The 15,866-nt window shown below is 51.3% G+C and overlaps 1 long non-coding RNA gene across 4 annotated transcripts; it reads right to left on the minus strand.

Moving 5' to 3' along the window:
• Window positions 1-1,246: 1,246 nt before the first annotated feature.
• Window positions 1,247-15,600, minus strand: LOC105079940 (uncharacterized). 4 transcript variants are annotated; one of them, XR_012507335.1, is made up of 4 exons: window positions 12,882-15,600; window positions 10,355-10,569; window positions 4,012-8,322; window positions 1,247-2,278 (listed from the first exon to the last, which is right to left on the minus strand). It is a non-coding gene; the product is annotated as an uncharacterized LOC105079940 (long non-coding RNA). The 4 variants fall into 4 exon arrangements; XR_012507334.1 differs by having other exon boundaries at window positions 1,247-3,144; XR_836313.3 differs by having other exon boundaries at window positions 1,247-7,559; window positions 8,009-8,322; window positions 12,882-15,597.
• Between the last annotated feature and the right edge of the window lie 266 nt (window positions 15,601-15,866).

Genomic DNA, 15,866 nt, shown 5'->3' on the forward strand with positions numbered 1-15,866 from the left:
CAAAAGGAGTTGCTCTTCCAATGAAAACGAAGTTGGATTCTTTGGGAAGGCTGGATAAACGCCCGTCACTAAAAAGCACTGTTGATCTACGCTTGAGTCAGACAAGCAGAGACGCTGGCGGGGGCGTGGGGAGGACCATAAGTATCTAGCGTGCCCACAGCTCCCGTAGTGCCTTTCTATTCTCGCTCCACGTAAAGAAACTGAGACTGGAAATGGTACGTGATCTGTGATGGGGGTGCGGGCTGTGCAGGAAAGACCGTGTGGCATTTCTATTAGGGGACCCTTCCCTGAACGGAAGGCTCCAGGCTTTATATAAAAGCCATGGTTGACTAGCTCATTCAGCATTCTGCCCAGAAGATTCCAGGTATCTCAAGTAGAAAGGGATTTCATAGAGGGAGTCAGATGCAAAGAGGCACAGACATCAGGGGCTGCCTCCGAACAGTGCTTAAGGCTCCACTGCCACAGTTGTCATAAGAAGTCAGGGGCTTGCTCCTGTCTGGTTGCCTGCAGCCCAAAGCAGGTGACCAGGCAGTGGGATGTGGCTCCAGCTGCTGCCAGAGCCTCCTTGCCACCCATTCTCCTAATCTCCTGGGAACGATTACCTCCCAAGGCTTGCATGGGTGTGTTTAATGGCAAAATGTAATCTCTTTGGTATAGCCAGTACAGAGATTCCTTAAAAAACTAAAAATAGACTTACCACATGCTCCAGCAATCCCATTCCTGGGCATATATCCAGAGAGATCTCTAATTCAAAAAGACACATGCACCCCAGTGCTCATAGCAGCACTATTTACAATGGCCAAGACATGGAAGCAACCGAAATGCCCATTGAGAGATGACTGGATAAAGATGTGGTATATCTATACAATGGAATACTACTCAGCCATGAAAAATAATGCCATTTGCAGCAACATGGATGGACCTAGAGATGATCATACTAGTGAAGTACATCAGACAGAGAAAGAAAAATACCACGATATCACTTATATGTGGAATAAAAAAATTACACAAGTGAACTTATTTATGAAACAAACAGATTCACAGATATAGAAAACAAACTTATGGTTATGGGGGGGTGGGGAGGAATAAATTGGGAGTTTGGGATTTGCAGATACTAACTACTATATATAAGATAGACAAACAACAAGGACCTACTGTAGAGCGCAGGGAACTATATTCAATACCTTGTAATGGCCTATAATGAAAAGGAATACGGAACGGAATATACAACTGAATCACTGTGCTGTACACCAGAAACATTTTAATCAACTATACTGCAAGAGAGTCTGGGAAACATAGATTTTTTTCCTTAAGTTTTCCAAGCTCTGCAAATAGATAAGGGGTTAAATGAGGGTTGAAAGCAGCTATGTATCTAGTACAATTGGCAAATACATGAATAAGGTTTTATATATAAACATACTTTTCTTTTATATATTTTAAGTTAAAATAAAATTCTTTAAGGGTGCAGATGCTCCAATAATAGTATTCTATGATTAAAAAAAAAACTTGTCAACAGTAGTTGGAACAGAGCTCGCCTTCTGCTCACTGTGTAACTTACAACAGGGGCGATGTCTTCCCTCCCCTGCGGTGAAGGGTCTTCTCCTTCCTAGGTCTGGATCAGCCTCCACCATGATCTTTGCACTGTCAGTGACTGAAACACCTCTGAGCCCTTTACCGTGAAGTTTTCTGCTGGGACCACCTCCTCGAGGCATATTCATCCTTCTCGTCACCGTCCTCACTCATGTCCACACGCTGCGTCACCAGGTTCCTCCGGCCACGCGTGTCCATTTCTGGAGCCGCGGCAGAGTCTGCGACCTCTCTGTCAGCGCTTCCTCCCAGGGCCCAGTCACTGCTCCCCCCGAGCGGCCCTCTCAGCGCTATTAGCGCTCTGTGCCTCTCCTGCACGTTCACCTTTTGGCCAGTGATGCCTTTACGTAGCATGGAAAGTGGGTTGATCACGGCTGCCTGGGAACTGAGGAGCAGGTGCGGGGTGACCAATGGCTTTGAAGGCAGCGTCGCGTCAGGAGGTGGCTCTGGCACGTCTGCTATCGGTCTGCGGGCTGAGTAGCCCGCAGCACTTGGTACTTGACACGGTTACTCAGGTGAACACGCTGCGGTCACTGGGATCAGAACTGTGCTGGGGGATTGGTGTTACTTAACTAGAATCTTGCCTGCGGGAACCGGGCAGAGCAGGACCGTCTGCACTGACATCTTCCCTCTGTCTTCCTGTTCCTGCCCCCCGGCAAGCAGGAGCTGGCCTAGGCCCGATGCCCTAGGACTGAGAGCAGAAGGTGCCTGTGGGTCTTTTGGGCTTTAGTTTTTCCCCACAGTCCAAGCCCTCGGGAAAACAAGGAGGAAAAAAGGACTGGAGTCTCCCCTGGGGGCAAAGTGTCCTGGAGAAGCAGGGTGTGGTGAGACATCCTGGGCCACAGGAAGACCCCCGGGCTGGAGTGGAGAGGCAGGTGATGGGGTCCCGGGCCAGCTGCCCGTGAGGCCCCAGCGAGCAATACAGGGGGTGCAGCCAAGTGACAGGGTCCCCGAGGCAGGCTGGCCAGAAAGGCTCTTGAGGATGGGAGCAGCGGCACAACACCATGGGGCCGGGGGGCCCGCAGTGACCGGTGTGGACTGACGATGGGGTAACAGAGTTGAAAGCAGAAATAACTTGCTTAAGGTCTCACAGGTAGCAAGAGGCAGAGGAGGAGTTCAAACTCAGATGCTGCCCGTGTCCAGAGCCTTTTAACCACCAGGAGGGCGTGGGCTGCCTTTTTCAGTCCCCAGTGTAGCACCAAGCACAGGGGAACTGCCAGTACCCCCATCAGCGGCATTAAGTACATTTGTGCAACCATCACCACTATCCACGTCCAGAATGTTTTCATCACCCCACACAGAGATTCTCTCTCTAAACTAACTCCCAGGACTCCAGCCTGAGGGGCAGCTCTGGGAAGGAGCACTCTGGGGGGAAGCTCCTCCTTAGGGGCCCACCTTGTCCAAGGACCCAGCGCCCCACTGGGCTGTCACCTGTCAGCCACACCACCAAAATGCAGCCACAAGCGGCATCCCCCTCCCTAGCATTTACTCAGACTTAAAGCCAAGGAAATGTTAAGCAATTCTGTGTTTCTTTAACCTCCTCTCTCAGCACTGCACCTTCAGAATGAAAAAAAAGTGAGGTGGAAAATCACTTGTCATGCAGTATCCCTGACAGTATCCTGACACAGAAGAAACACACCAGGGAAAAACAGAAAATCTGAGACTCTAGTTAACAATAACGTATCGATATTGTTTCATCAATTGTAGCAAATGGGCCACCGATGTAAGATGTTAATAATAAAGGAAACTGTGTATGCGTGTGTGCCCCGGGAGTATGAATACTTTGTACTCTCATTTTTTTTGTAAATCCAAAACTCTCCAACCCCCAAAAAGTATTAAAAAAGAAAGTGAGGCTGGGGTTGTTGTGACGACATCTGTTGGAAAGCCCCTCCTCCTGGAGGAACAGGCATCCTGCTGGGGCGGTGGGTGGCTCTGGTACTCGGGGTGGGGGCGAGGGGAGCATTCTGAGGCGGCGGCCATGCCTAGTCAGCTCAGGGGCAGCCCCTCCCTGGGCGGTGAAAACCGCATCTCTAGGCCCGCGGTACCAGCATCCTAATTATGGTCCCATAAGGCCACGAACCCGTTAAGGTTTTCCAGACACTGGGTCTGATCAGGAAAACGGAACCCCGTTTCAAGGCTAGGAACAGGAGTGATAGGTGGGGGTCCCACGGACTAGGGCTAAGCCCCTTCTGGAGGTGCTGCATACGCCCCCTCAGGGCGCAAGAGCCATCTCATGGAAGGTCTGCGGTTGAGCAGGTTGACGCCTACAACCAAGGGTGGCTCCTTCACTTTCAGGCTGTGCAGCCTCAGCAAAGTCTCGCCCTCTATGACACTGACCCCCTCACCGCTGTTGTAAAGATCTAGTTAAGACAACAAAAGTCAAGCGGTCGGCACCTAGAGGGCGCAGGTCCGCCACATACCCACCATGGACGACTGGTCGCTGAAGTCAGCCAAGGCAGGGGTCTCTGCTCTGCTCAACCCGCGAACCACGGTCACCTTTCTGGGTAGATGCAACCGCGTGCCCGCTCCCCAGGGCCGCTGAGTCCCGCCAGGCACTCGGCCCGCTTCCTACTGGGCAGTGCATTTCCACGCCCCTAGCCTCACATGGGCCTCCGGCAACCTTGTTCTTCTGCCAACACTGTACCCATTTCACAGGCGAGGGAACTGAGGTACAGCTCACGTTTTAGGCGGGCTTTTAATTTAGCAACTATTCGAACCCGACTTGCTGTCGCCCCGTGTGGAGGTCGAGACTCGGCCGACAGGCCGCGAGCTTCGCTGTCCGGAACCCTGGTTTCGAGTCTGGGTCTCTAAGGCCCTTCTCCGCCGCGGATACTAACTCGACTCAAAGACGCCGCCGCCTTGGTCACGTGCGCTGGATCATGTGCGCTCTCGGACCAATCCCCGAGGCCCGGAAGGAGAGGCCTTGGGATTGGTCCATCCCGGTCGGGGGGCGGGACTCTTGCTCCCAGGAGTGGAAGCCTTGTCATCCCCTGCCCGCCCAATCTCTGTCATCCGCGTGAATCTCGCTCGCTCGCGAGACCGGTGCCCGGATGGTGACTGTAAGCCCCACAATGCACCGGGCGCGGGCGGGGTAGGCGCGTGTAGGCGCGGCCTCGCGCGCCGCCTGCGTCATCTTGCTGAGCCGGCCTGGAGTTTGGGGTGCTCCTCGCCTGAAAGTTTTCCTTGTCTCCCTCTGTCTGGAGAATGGGACGAGTTTCTCAGTGTGGACCCGAGGGCCTCCCATCGCCGTCCCTTCCTTGCCTCTGAGGCCTTGTCCCCGCGATGTGTTCTGAAGCCCTGGGTTCCTTCCTCACTTCTGTCGCAGGCTGGCTCGTGCTCCAAGCACTCATTTGATTTTGCTGGTTCCACCTAGACTAGGGGTGCTTAAGCCGTGGTCCTTGAGTGGACTTGTGAGAGCTGTGCTCCCCGCCGGACTATGTGCAGAACAGGCTGTGCAGGTGCTTCTGTGGAGGGGGGGCTTTCATCGGACTCAAGTGCTGAGAACTCCTCACAGGACTGACGGGGTGGCACTTGGTCCCGTCTGGGTGCTCTCTGTCAGCACACGGCCTGGTGCAGATGTCCCAAGGCGCTTATTAGATGGAAGAGAAAAGCTTAACTTTATTTCTCCCAATTACCCCCCGCAGGCATCTCGACCTACTTCCACAGGAACGAACGCTGCACAACTTTTGATTGCACACCTCCCTCCTGGGATCACGCACTTCCCTCTGCCGGACCGTTCATTCGTTCATCTGTTCATCAAACGTTGATTGAGCCTATATACTAGGGGTGGAGGGGTGGAGCACAGCGCTGGACACTGGAGACAGTGGTGAACAAGACAGGCCTAGGCACTGTTCCTACAGAGCCCAGGATAGAAGCTGGGAGAGACAGTGAGGTTGGAGCTGAGGGAAAAGCTGCGAGCACCTCTGGATTGGTCACCAGGGAGGGCTGAGACTGAAGGATAAAGACTAATAACCAAGTCAGGGTGAGAGGGGGAACAGCGGGTTGGAACAGCGTGGGAAAGATTCCGCCTGTCGCAGGAGGAGAGTAGAGAAGGGAGCAGGGCCAGCGTTTTGACCCTTAAGAGTGTTGCTAGGAAGGTGCGGACCTGTGAGATGAGTGTTTTTGAAAGATGCAAAACCAGCGATACTCCCACATGAAGAGCTGGCTGGCTGTTTATGCGAAGAGTGCAAGAGCGGGAGGGAGTTGGGCAGACAGGCCGGAAAGCTGAGCCAGGCTGGATGTAGAAATCTGACCATGTGCAGGAGCTATTCTGGGTATCAGTTTGCCCGTCTGTAAAGTGTAGGGGTTGGACTCTGTCTTTAAGGTCCTCCCACCTGTGATTCAAATTTAGCAACACTCCAGGCAGGTGAGGATTTCTAAGTGATTGCAGCCAGGAGAAAGATAACAGGAAAGAAGGGAGGCAGGGGAGACTGAGGAGAGAGTGACACAGACACTAAGGGGGCACTGGGAAGAGCACGACCCAGGGGCCTGCCCAGGTCAGAGAGCCATCCTTAGATACAGACCCTCGGCTGTCCTGCTGTGAGACCTTCGGCAATTCAGTCCAGCTCCCAAGGTCTCAGGTTTTGTCTTTGTGACATGGGGGTAATAGTAGTACTAATAATGCTAGGTGACATTGTCTTTGGGTTTTAGGGGACACCATAGTAGGAAATGGCAACTCTGAAAAAACGTTGATTTACATACATATAAAATAATCTCTGGAAAAGTAAGCAAGTTTGCCTCTGAGGAGTGGAACTGGGTGGTTGGATGGTTTTGGGCAGGGAAGGCACAGGACTGGGAGGAAGCTTTTTTTTTTTAAACTTTATTTATTATTTTTTTTTTTGAACAACATGGCAAGTCAGAGAGAGCTGCCAGGCCTCGGTGTTTCTGCACTGGTCACAGCCGGGCACCTACCAGATGTGAAGGCAGAGGAGCATTAGCAAGGGCATGTTCTGGGTGCCTGGACAACTGAATTCAGATGGAGGGTCTCCGCCAACACACACTGGATTTATGTTCTTCATCCATAAATTTGGGGACAAGTGCGGGCTCTCTAGAGGGCAAAGCAAAATCTTAGGACCCTGCTGGCCTGCATTTGGATTCTGATTCAATCAGTGACTCTGTCATGAGCTTGGGTAAATCATTTAGTCCCTCAGAATCTCAGTGTTCTCATCTGAAAAATGGGAGTTAACCACACCGACCTAATTGTAGAGAATTCGACGAGATGCTGTGTGCAAAGGGACAGCCAGCGTGCTGTAGGGGCTCAGGAAGTGTCACTTCCGTTCTTCCTCCTCCGTTAGCTTTGAAGAACCCAGGACTGTCGGCTGGGGAAATGTAACGCAGTTCATGTTTATGTGTCTCATCCCACAAGAGGTTAACTTCATTTAAAGGCTTTTAGAATGTACATGCTGGGAGAGCATGTCAAGAAGCACAGAGCGTTCCGTTTACAGAACAGTCCGGCCAGGGACTGAAAAAACAGCTGAGCCTGCGGAGGCTCCAGGCTGGCACCCCCTGTGCCGGGAGGTGGTGGTGAGGTCGCTGCTGGGGCTCCGCGCGCCCTCTGGTGGCGAGGCGGGAGACTGCGGGCCGGCGTGGCGGCCTGAGAGAGGCCAGCGGGACATGGCTGATTCCAAAGGTCGCACTGCCGCGTGACTCACGATTAAGAAAAAAAAAAAAAAAAAAAAAGACTGTACACTTGTAAAATCATTGCACATATTCCAGATATATATAAGCCCTTGGAATATTTATCTAGTTTATGCACACACTGACCTTATATATGGTGTATGGTACACATATTCTATTTTAGGGTGCAATAGAAGTGTCTGCCAGGAGCTCTCAGTTCCCGGGATGCCCTTTTGTTTATTTAGTGATGTCTCTGTGGCTTTTACCACTTTTCACCGTGGAGAATGACGCTGCAGCTCGCAGGCTCCAGCTCGCAGCCTCATCCTCTCCAGCAAGTGTTACTGTTGCCTAAATTCCTGGGAGCAGATTCGCAGTGTCGATGGAGAGAAAAAAATTTTTAAACATTTTTCTTCTTTTTTAATGCTCTTTTTTGTTTTAGTTCTTTCTTTCTCTCCCTTCCTTCCTTTCTTTTTAAATGGAGAGATTGGGGATTGAACCCAGGACCTCGACCACGCTAAGCATGCGCTCTACCACTGAGCTATACCCTACCCACTGAACTGTTTCTAATATTTAGTATTTGAAACATTACCTCATTGCCCTTGCAAAGAGTCATACAAATTTGCATAGCCATCAACAATCAACGGAAGTGCTGTTTCCTCCCAGCCTCCCCACTGCGATTTGAATTTCTTTCTTAGGTCGGTGGGGTGGAGCTCATCCCACCAGGCTGGCTAACTCTCAGTGGACGAGCCCCCTTCCCTCTCGGAGCCCCTGTTTTCTTGATGTGAAATGGGGTGGGGACACTTACAATCATTACAGCAGGTGCCATCTGATGGGCTTTCTCTGCCTGCTTTAGAGGATCATTTCTTTCATCTTCCCAAACATCTGCAAGGACCAGACCACTATCTCCATTTCACAGATGAGAGCTTGGAGGAGGATAGAGCCAGACTTGCAGCCCAGCCCAGCGGGCTTCAGGAAACCTCCAGAACCCACCTTTGCAGGACAGCTGGAAGCTGCCACAGGTGGATGTGGGCCGTCCCAGCTGCAGCTCCGTGGAGCATTTTGGTCATGACCTGTTTGATGTCTCTTCACCACTTAGAGGGACGCAATCCAAGGGAGGCCCTGTTAGAGGAAACAGATTCTTTTTCCTCCTTTATAGTGACAGAAAGTCCAGCTACGTCTTGTGAATTCTGGGTCACCACCTGTAGCATCCTTGGGAGAGTAGGTTTCGTGGAGAATGGGGCCAATCACACCCCACACCCAGGAGGGGGCAGGCAGGTGAAGGGAGGTCCCAGGGCCTCCGCACCCAGGCGCGGCCAGAGAGAATCACAGCATTGGTTTCACTCTAGGTTCACCAGCACAGCTTCATCTGGACATTGCAAATTCACTGAGAAAACTGACAGAGGCAGAGGGCCACCCCCCTACCTACCCACCCCAAATCCACACACCTGTATCCCTGCCTTCTTTCTCCCTCCCTTCCCTCATTCTGTTGAAACAGATAATCTGGCCTTTTTTAAAACTGACATATAGTCAGTTTACAATGTGTTAGTTTCTGGTGTGCAGCATGGTGATTCACTTATACATACATACATTCCTTTCCATATTCTTTTCCATTATAGGCTGTTACAAGGTATTATGTAGTTCCCTGTGCTGCGCAGTAGTAGTGCATATCTATTTTATATACAGTAGTGGGTATCTGCTAATCGCTAACTCCCAGCTTATCCCTTCCCTCCCTCTCTCCCCCCTGGTAACCATAAGTTTGTTTTCTATGTCTGTGAGTCTGTTTCTGTTTTGTGAATAAGTTCATTTGTCTCACTTTTGAGATTCCATGTATAAGTGATGGCACATGGCATTTTTCTTTCTCTGTCTGACTTACTTCACTTAGAGTGACGATCTCCAGGTCCAACCATGTTGCTACAAATGGCATGATTTCATTCTTTTTTATGGCTGAATGGTAGTCCACTGTATATATATGACAACTACTTTGGATAATCTATCCTGTTCCTGTTTGAGACCTCCTGGCTTGTGCTCTGGATTCCAGGCCCCTGTCTCCTCCACAAACACTGGGATGGGCTTAGTCCATCGGTGCCCAAACATACTTGTAAGAACTCCATTGACCAGACACCTGTGGCAGGTCCTGTTTCCTGGTTTCCTAAACATCAAAATGTCTCTGTGGAGACATTCCCTTTCCATGTCCTCACCTTCCCTTCTGCTTCTACCACACCCCGTGGGTCTCTATCTGATGTCACAGCCACGTCCGACAGCCCGGCCCCACGGTGGGTGCTCCTTCCCTGGCCGCCTACCTCCTCCCTCTCTCAGCTGAAACACGCGCTGCTTCTGGCTTCTGTGTTTTCCTCCCACCTCATGGGCCAGGTTCCCCCGATGCTGACGCTGTATCACGTCTGCTAATGCACCCTCTCTTCCAGATGTTGGTCTGCATCATTTTTTCCTGACATGCTGCCCCAACACTTCTAAATTCACTGAGATGAAAAAGAATAAAATAATGCCATTTGCAAGAACATGGATGGACCTGGAGATTGTCATACTAAGTGAAGTAAGTCAGACAGAGAAAGAAAAAGTATGATACCACTTTTATCTGGAATCTAAAAAAAAAAAAAAGATACAAATTAAAACAGAAACAGACTCACAGACATAGAAAACAAACTTGTGGTTACCAGGGGGTAAAGTGGGGGTAGAGGGGTAAATTGGGAGTTTGAGATTTGCAGAGATTAACTACTAGATATAAAACAAACAGCAAGTTTATACTGTACAGCACAGGGAACTATATTCCACAGCTTGTGATAGCCTATAATGAAAAAGAGTATGAAGAGGAATATACGTGTGTATATGGAAGACTGAAACATTATGCTGTACACCAGAAACTGACACAACATTGTAAAATGACTATACTTCCATTAAAAAATAGACAAGTTCACTGAGGATGCCTGCACAAAACACATCCCACTTCACCTGTACCAGCAATTAAAAATGGTAACAACTGAGCCGAAGTCAGAGCCCACCCACACGGCACCAGCCTGTTCTCAGGCCTCTCCTTCCTGGTCCAGGAACACCCACTGCAGTTAGCAGTCACGTCCCACCAACCCCCGTGGGTCTGGAGCCATTCCTCAGCCTTTCTGTTCCTCTGGGTCCTTACCAGTCTTGCAGAAGCCGAGCCTCTGTTGCATAAGACGACCCTCCACCCGGGCCCAGTGGATGGTTCCTTGTGACCAGATGCAGCCCTGCATTCTCGGCAGAGAGACCACAGAGCTGATGTGGGTTTTTCTCCAGGTGCCATTCCTGGTGTCCTCCTGGTCCACCGATGGCCACGAAAGCTCAGTCACCAGCCAGGCCACCATGTCCTGCTTCATACTGAACAGCATTTTGTGGAGAGATTCCACTGTTACACCAGCAAACACCCACCCGCATGCCTTCCTGCCCACTGATGCCTCTGTGCGAATCAGAAACCACTATGGTGGTTGCCTCACAGGAGTGATCTATTCCCACCATCCCTTCCACACCTACTAGGTGGCATGCTACTGCAGGAAGAGCTTTCCCTTCTCCCTGAGAGAGTTTTCTGTTCATCCATTCGTTTCATTCGTATGGACTCACGAATCCTACTCAGTGGGTTGTAATCTGATATCTCACTATTTACATTGGTGCTCTGATTATCGTGGATTTGAGCAGTGAGAGTCCCTTCAAGTTGGCTCTGGTGTCCTTTTAACATGTCCCCCTCATTTTTTGAGCACTTTCCTGCTTTCTGGTAGACTGCATGGAGGAGAGTGGTATTGTGTTTGGTGGAATTACAAACTTTTATTGTCCTAATTTGGAGACAAAGTTTGGGTTAAGGAGACAACGTGGGAGCCAAGTTGGCCAGGGAAGGGAGTGATGGTGAATTTTATGCAATGTGGCTGGGCCACGGTGCCCCAGTATGTGATCAAAACTGATTCCAGATGTTGCAGTTGGGGTGTTTTCAGATGACATTAACATTTAAATGGCAGACTTTGAGTAAAGCAGATTGCCCTCCATAAGGCTGGTGGGCCGTGTCTAACTAGTGTAAGGTCTAAATAGAATCAAAGACTGACCTCCCCCAAGCAAGAGGGAATTCTGCTGGCAGGTGGCTCTCAGGCTTCACTGTGACCCTGGCTCTTCCTTGGGTCTCTAGGCTGCCAGCTCCCCCTGCAGGTCTGAATTTACCAGATTCCGTATTCACATGAGCCAGTTCCTCCAAATCCATCTCACTCACTCACATTCTCCCACTGTCTCTGCCTCTCTGTCTCCCTCTGCACAGCCTGCTGGTTCTGTATCTCTGGAGAACCCTGATTAACATGTCATGGTTCTCTTATTAAGGGGAATTTCTTCAAAAATTTGTTTTTCAATAATTCCCTTTTGATTTTCTATCTTAGCTGGGGTCAGTTTGGGGTATATTCTCCTATATAATTATCCATTTAAAATAGGTTTCAAATTGACTTTCCTACAAAGCAGTCTCTTATGACTTTAAAACATTTCATCTGTATAAATGGTTATTCTTTTGTCATTTTTTATTTTGGATATTTGGGGATTCACTCTAAAAGGTTAGATTGGCTGGTGATTCATTTATTTGTTGATTTTTAAGACAAGTAATCTGTCACTTTCACTTTTTTTTCTGGTTTCAAACTTAACTAATTTCTTTTTTAAAATGTTACTAAAATTTTTTTAATTGAAGTATAGTCAGTTTACAATGTTGTGTTAATTTCTGGTGCACAGCATAGTGATTCAGTGATACACAAATATGTTCCTTTTCATGTTCATTTTCATTATAGGCTATTACAAGTGTATCGAATGTAGTTCCCTGTGCTATATACAGTAGGACCTTGCTGTTTATCTATTTTAGTAGTTTGTGTCTGCAAATCCCAAACTCCCAATTTATCCCTCCCCCCCCCTTAACTCACTAATTTCTACTTTTTAAAGATTTCTTAATTCCTACTTTTGGCTTTTAAAAACTTCTATTCAAAATTAATTTCTGTGCAGCATGGGGAATATAATCAGTAATACTGTAATCACTGCATGCTGACAGACCCTGGTGATCCTTCTGTAATGTATAAAAGTACTGAATCACTGTCTCATACACCTGAAACTAATATAATATTGTAAGTCAGTTACACTTCAATAAAAAATTAAATTTTCAAGTAAATTATGACTTTCAGAACGATGAGAATTTTCTTGTTGTGGTGACACTCTGCTTTCTTTTTAGACTAACCCGTGCTCTACCATCAGGTCACTGGACCCAATTTTATGTTTTTATAATGTAAAATTGTTTTTGCTTGTTTACTTAAGGCAAGTTTATTGGGTTAAATAAATTTGCACTTTTAAAGTTTACTGTTCTGTGAGTTTTGACAGACATACACAGTTGGGTAGTCACTATCACAAGTCAGTGAGTTTCCCCGTCACCCCAAAGAAGCTGGCTTGTGCCTTCCGTGGTCTCACCAAATTCTTCGGTGAGCTGGCCTGGCAAAAGTCTCATTTTGTGGCCACTTTCCACGGCCCCTCCAGTGACACCTTAGCTCCAGCAAAACTTCAGCCTCCCCCATCCCTGGGTCTTTGTACACATTGCTTTGCTTAGGACATTCTCCACACTCACTAGGGGGAAGCCCAGTGCGAAGCTCCCCCTGCGGCACCCACCCTCTCCCGGGCGTGGTCCTTACCTGGCGGACCGTCTCAGTTCTGTGGAAGCAGGGTGTCTGTAGAGTATCACCTCCGTCACTGTTGGGCACATCCCGTAAACACTGAGATGGGATAAGCGGGTTTCCTGTCCCCACGGCTCTGCCCCGCTTGTATCGCAGCCCTCTGTGCCTCCATTCTCTTGACAAAGTGAGCCAAGTGTCCTGTCTGCACCAGGGACACGCATGAGAAAGCAGGTGAGGTCCCTGTCTGATGGTGGAGGGTCTTAACTGAGGTTGTATTAGGGCTCCGAAGGAAACCGGGGGTCGGGCTGAGAGAGTCACGGGGTGCCCCCCTGGACGGTGATCAGCGAAGATCCCTTGCAGGAGAAAACGCTGCAGTTTAGACCCACAGGATAAAAAGAAGTTGGCCAGGTCCTTTGGGGGTGGGGGATGGGGTGGGCAAGGACAGCCTGTGCAAAGGCCCTGAGGTGGGAAAGAGGCTGTCAGGTGAGAGAGGGACGCCAGCGATGGAACACGTTGACCATGAGGAGCACAGAGTTCAGCAGGAGCCAGATGAGAGACTCCTGTGTCCATGGCGAGGAGCTCAGGCTTTATCTAAGTGCCACGTGAAGCCACTCAAGGGTTTTCAGCAAGAGGGTGACGTGATCACTGATTCAAGATGCTCTGGAGAGAAGGCCATCACTGTCCAGGGGATGATGGAAGCTGAGGGCTGGCCGGGGAGCGAGGCTGGGGCAAGGCAGACGGACAGAGATGCCTCTGGGAGGAGCGTTCTCTAGGATTCACGGATCTTAGCGGAGGGAAGAATCCACGCTGGGGGGCCCAGGTTAGACCGGTGGCGGCGGCAGTGCCTATGCCAAAATGAAGACGCTTGCAGGACCGTGGCTGGGAGGTGGCAGGCAGGTGTGGCCCCTCTGCTTGGGGGTGTCAGGACCGTCCCAGGCACCCAGAGGCCCTGGCGCCCACACGCCCACAGACACCTGTCCTCAGAATTCTGCCCGCTGTTCACTTGGGTCAAGTCTTCACTGGGGGCCTGGGTTTGATCTGGATTATTTTTTTTAATACCGACGTTTTGCAAAGTCAACTGGTGAAAAATATGTCTTTTTTTTTTTAAAATAGAAAATGTATGGTTATAAGTGAGCATCTCTGGTACATCCTGTACAACGGACTGAAGATGATTCCAGAAAGCTCTTCCCAAACGTTCTGAGAAACTTAGGCGTTAATATGGGGAATTGTTTCCTGTTCAGGGAATACCTACATTTTTACGTGTTAAAGTAAAAACATTTCCACATGAAGCTTGTTGCCTATCTCAAGTAACTATTTCATGTGGGCATTTTCCCAGAGATATTAAAAAATTTGACAACCTAGAAAGAATTCAAGTAGCCGGTACCACAAAGGAGGACCCCCCCCCCAACTGAGACCTCATTACATCCGCACAGTGGAGGGTGCGGGCGCCAGCGTCCGCTAGTTCTGTCCGCTCCCTTCTCTGGGTCTATTCCATTTTCCTTAAACAAGGATTTCGAATTAGACCAGGGGTTCCTACAACTGCAGATTCCACAGGTCGGGAGGCAGATGGCCGTATTACCACTTTTTTCCGGGGCGGGGCGGGTACACATTTTTGTCTCCCTGCCGTTTGTGTTGCCGTTTCACGAAGGTTTAATGCCAAGAGTGGAGGAAGAGCCTGTCAGGTAAGGGACAGTGTTTTCCTGGACAGGAACCGGCCCTGTTGCCCTTTAATCTTGACGGGGTCGTGCACACTTTGTCACACCCAGCACCGGCGTGCAGGCTGGCAGCGGGGACCGTGTGTAGCCGTCAGACACCCGACAACGTCAGCTCAGGTGGGGCAGACTGGGGGCCTCGCCGCCGCACCAGGTCAGCCCGAGCAAGGGGCCAGGAACCGGGAGGCGCGGCTTCCGCTCCGGACCTCGGCGGGCCTCCCTGGACCCGGGTATCCTCACCCAGAAGCGGCTCGCGAGGGGGTGAAGTCGCGTCCGTCTCCGGGCAGAAGGCCCCGGGAGGCAAGGAGGCCTGCGCTCCCGCCGCGGACGGGCCCCGGGGCGGCGACGCGCCCGCGCGCTCAGCGGCCTCCGGACGAGCGAGCGAGGCTCCCGCCCCGGAGGCGCTGCCCGGCCCCTGCGTTGCGAGGCCGGCAGCCAAGACGGCCGGTTACCTTCGCTCCCCCGCAGCACACCCTTCACGCGCCGGCCCCTTCCAGATGCCTCGGGAGCGAGGGACACGGTGCCCGCGCGCTCCGACCCTGAGTCGCGCCCCTCTCAGCCACGGCCAGCTCCGGAGCCGCCTGCTCCTGGGGGACGGAGGCCGGTCCCGGTTCCACAGGTTCTGCGCTGCCCCGTCTCGCGTCTGGAGGCCCCTGTTTCTAAGCAGGGTAAATGGAAAGCAGGCCTCCCGGAAAGCAGGCCTCCTCCCATTCAGCCGGGAGCCCCCTCCTCTCACTGGAGGCGTGTGGTGCGGTGCGAGCAGCTCGTAGTCAGAGGCCGCTTGCCCACCGCGGCCGGCCGGGCGACGAAGCCCTCTGCTCCCAGCTCGGGCCGGGCGAGGCGCTGTGTCCCCGAGGCCTCGCGCCGCCGCACAGACGTCTGCCCCTCGCTTCCAGCTCCCGGAGGGTCGCCTCGAGGCCCCGGAATGTCCTGCCTGATCAGGGTGCCTGTGTTTAACTGGGGGCCTGGGGCCTCGCTGGATAGTCTGCGCCCCCAGTGGGAGTTGGGTGGGGGGCTTGGGCCGCACAGTGTCAGCTCCACCTTTGGAGGGGCTGGGCGCCAGGTCAGCCGCGTAAAGGTCATGGACACCCCGTGGCAGGGAGGAGGGGCAGTGGGAGCTTCGCCCACGTGAGCATCTCTTCCTGCTGCTGGTTTCCACCTGGCTCCTTTTGCGGACGTCACTTGTCACCACGAGTACAATAGCTCTGCTTCCTGCGGTGAGTCCTTCCAGGGAACCGCTGGACCCAAGGGAGGCCCAGGGGACACAGCCCTCCCACCATCAGTCTCCAAA

This window comes from Camelus bactrianus, chromosome 6 (genome assembly GCF_048773025.1).
Source record: "Camelus bactrianus isolate YW-2024 breed Bactrian camel chromosome 6, ASM4877302v1, whole genome shotgun sequence".
In the NCBI taxonomy this organism is placed as follows: Eukaryota; Metazoa; Chordata; class Mammalia; order Artiodactyla; family Camelidae; genus Camelus; species Camelus bactrianus.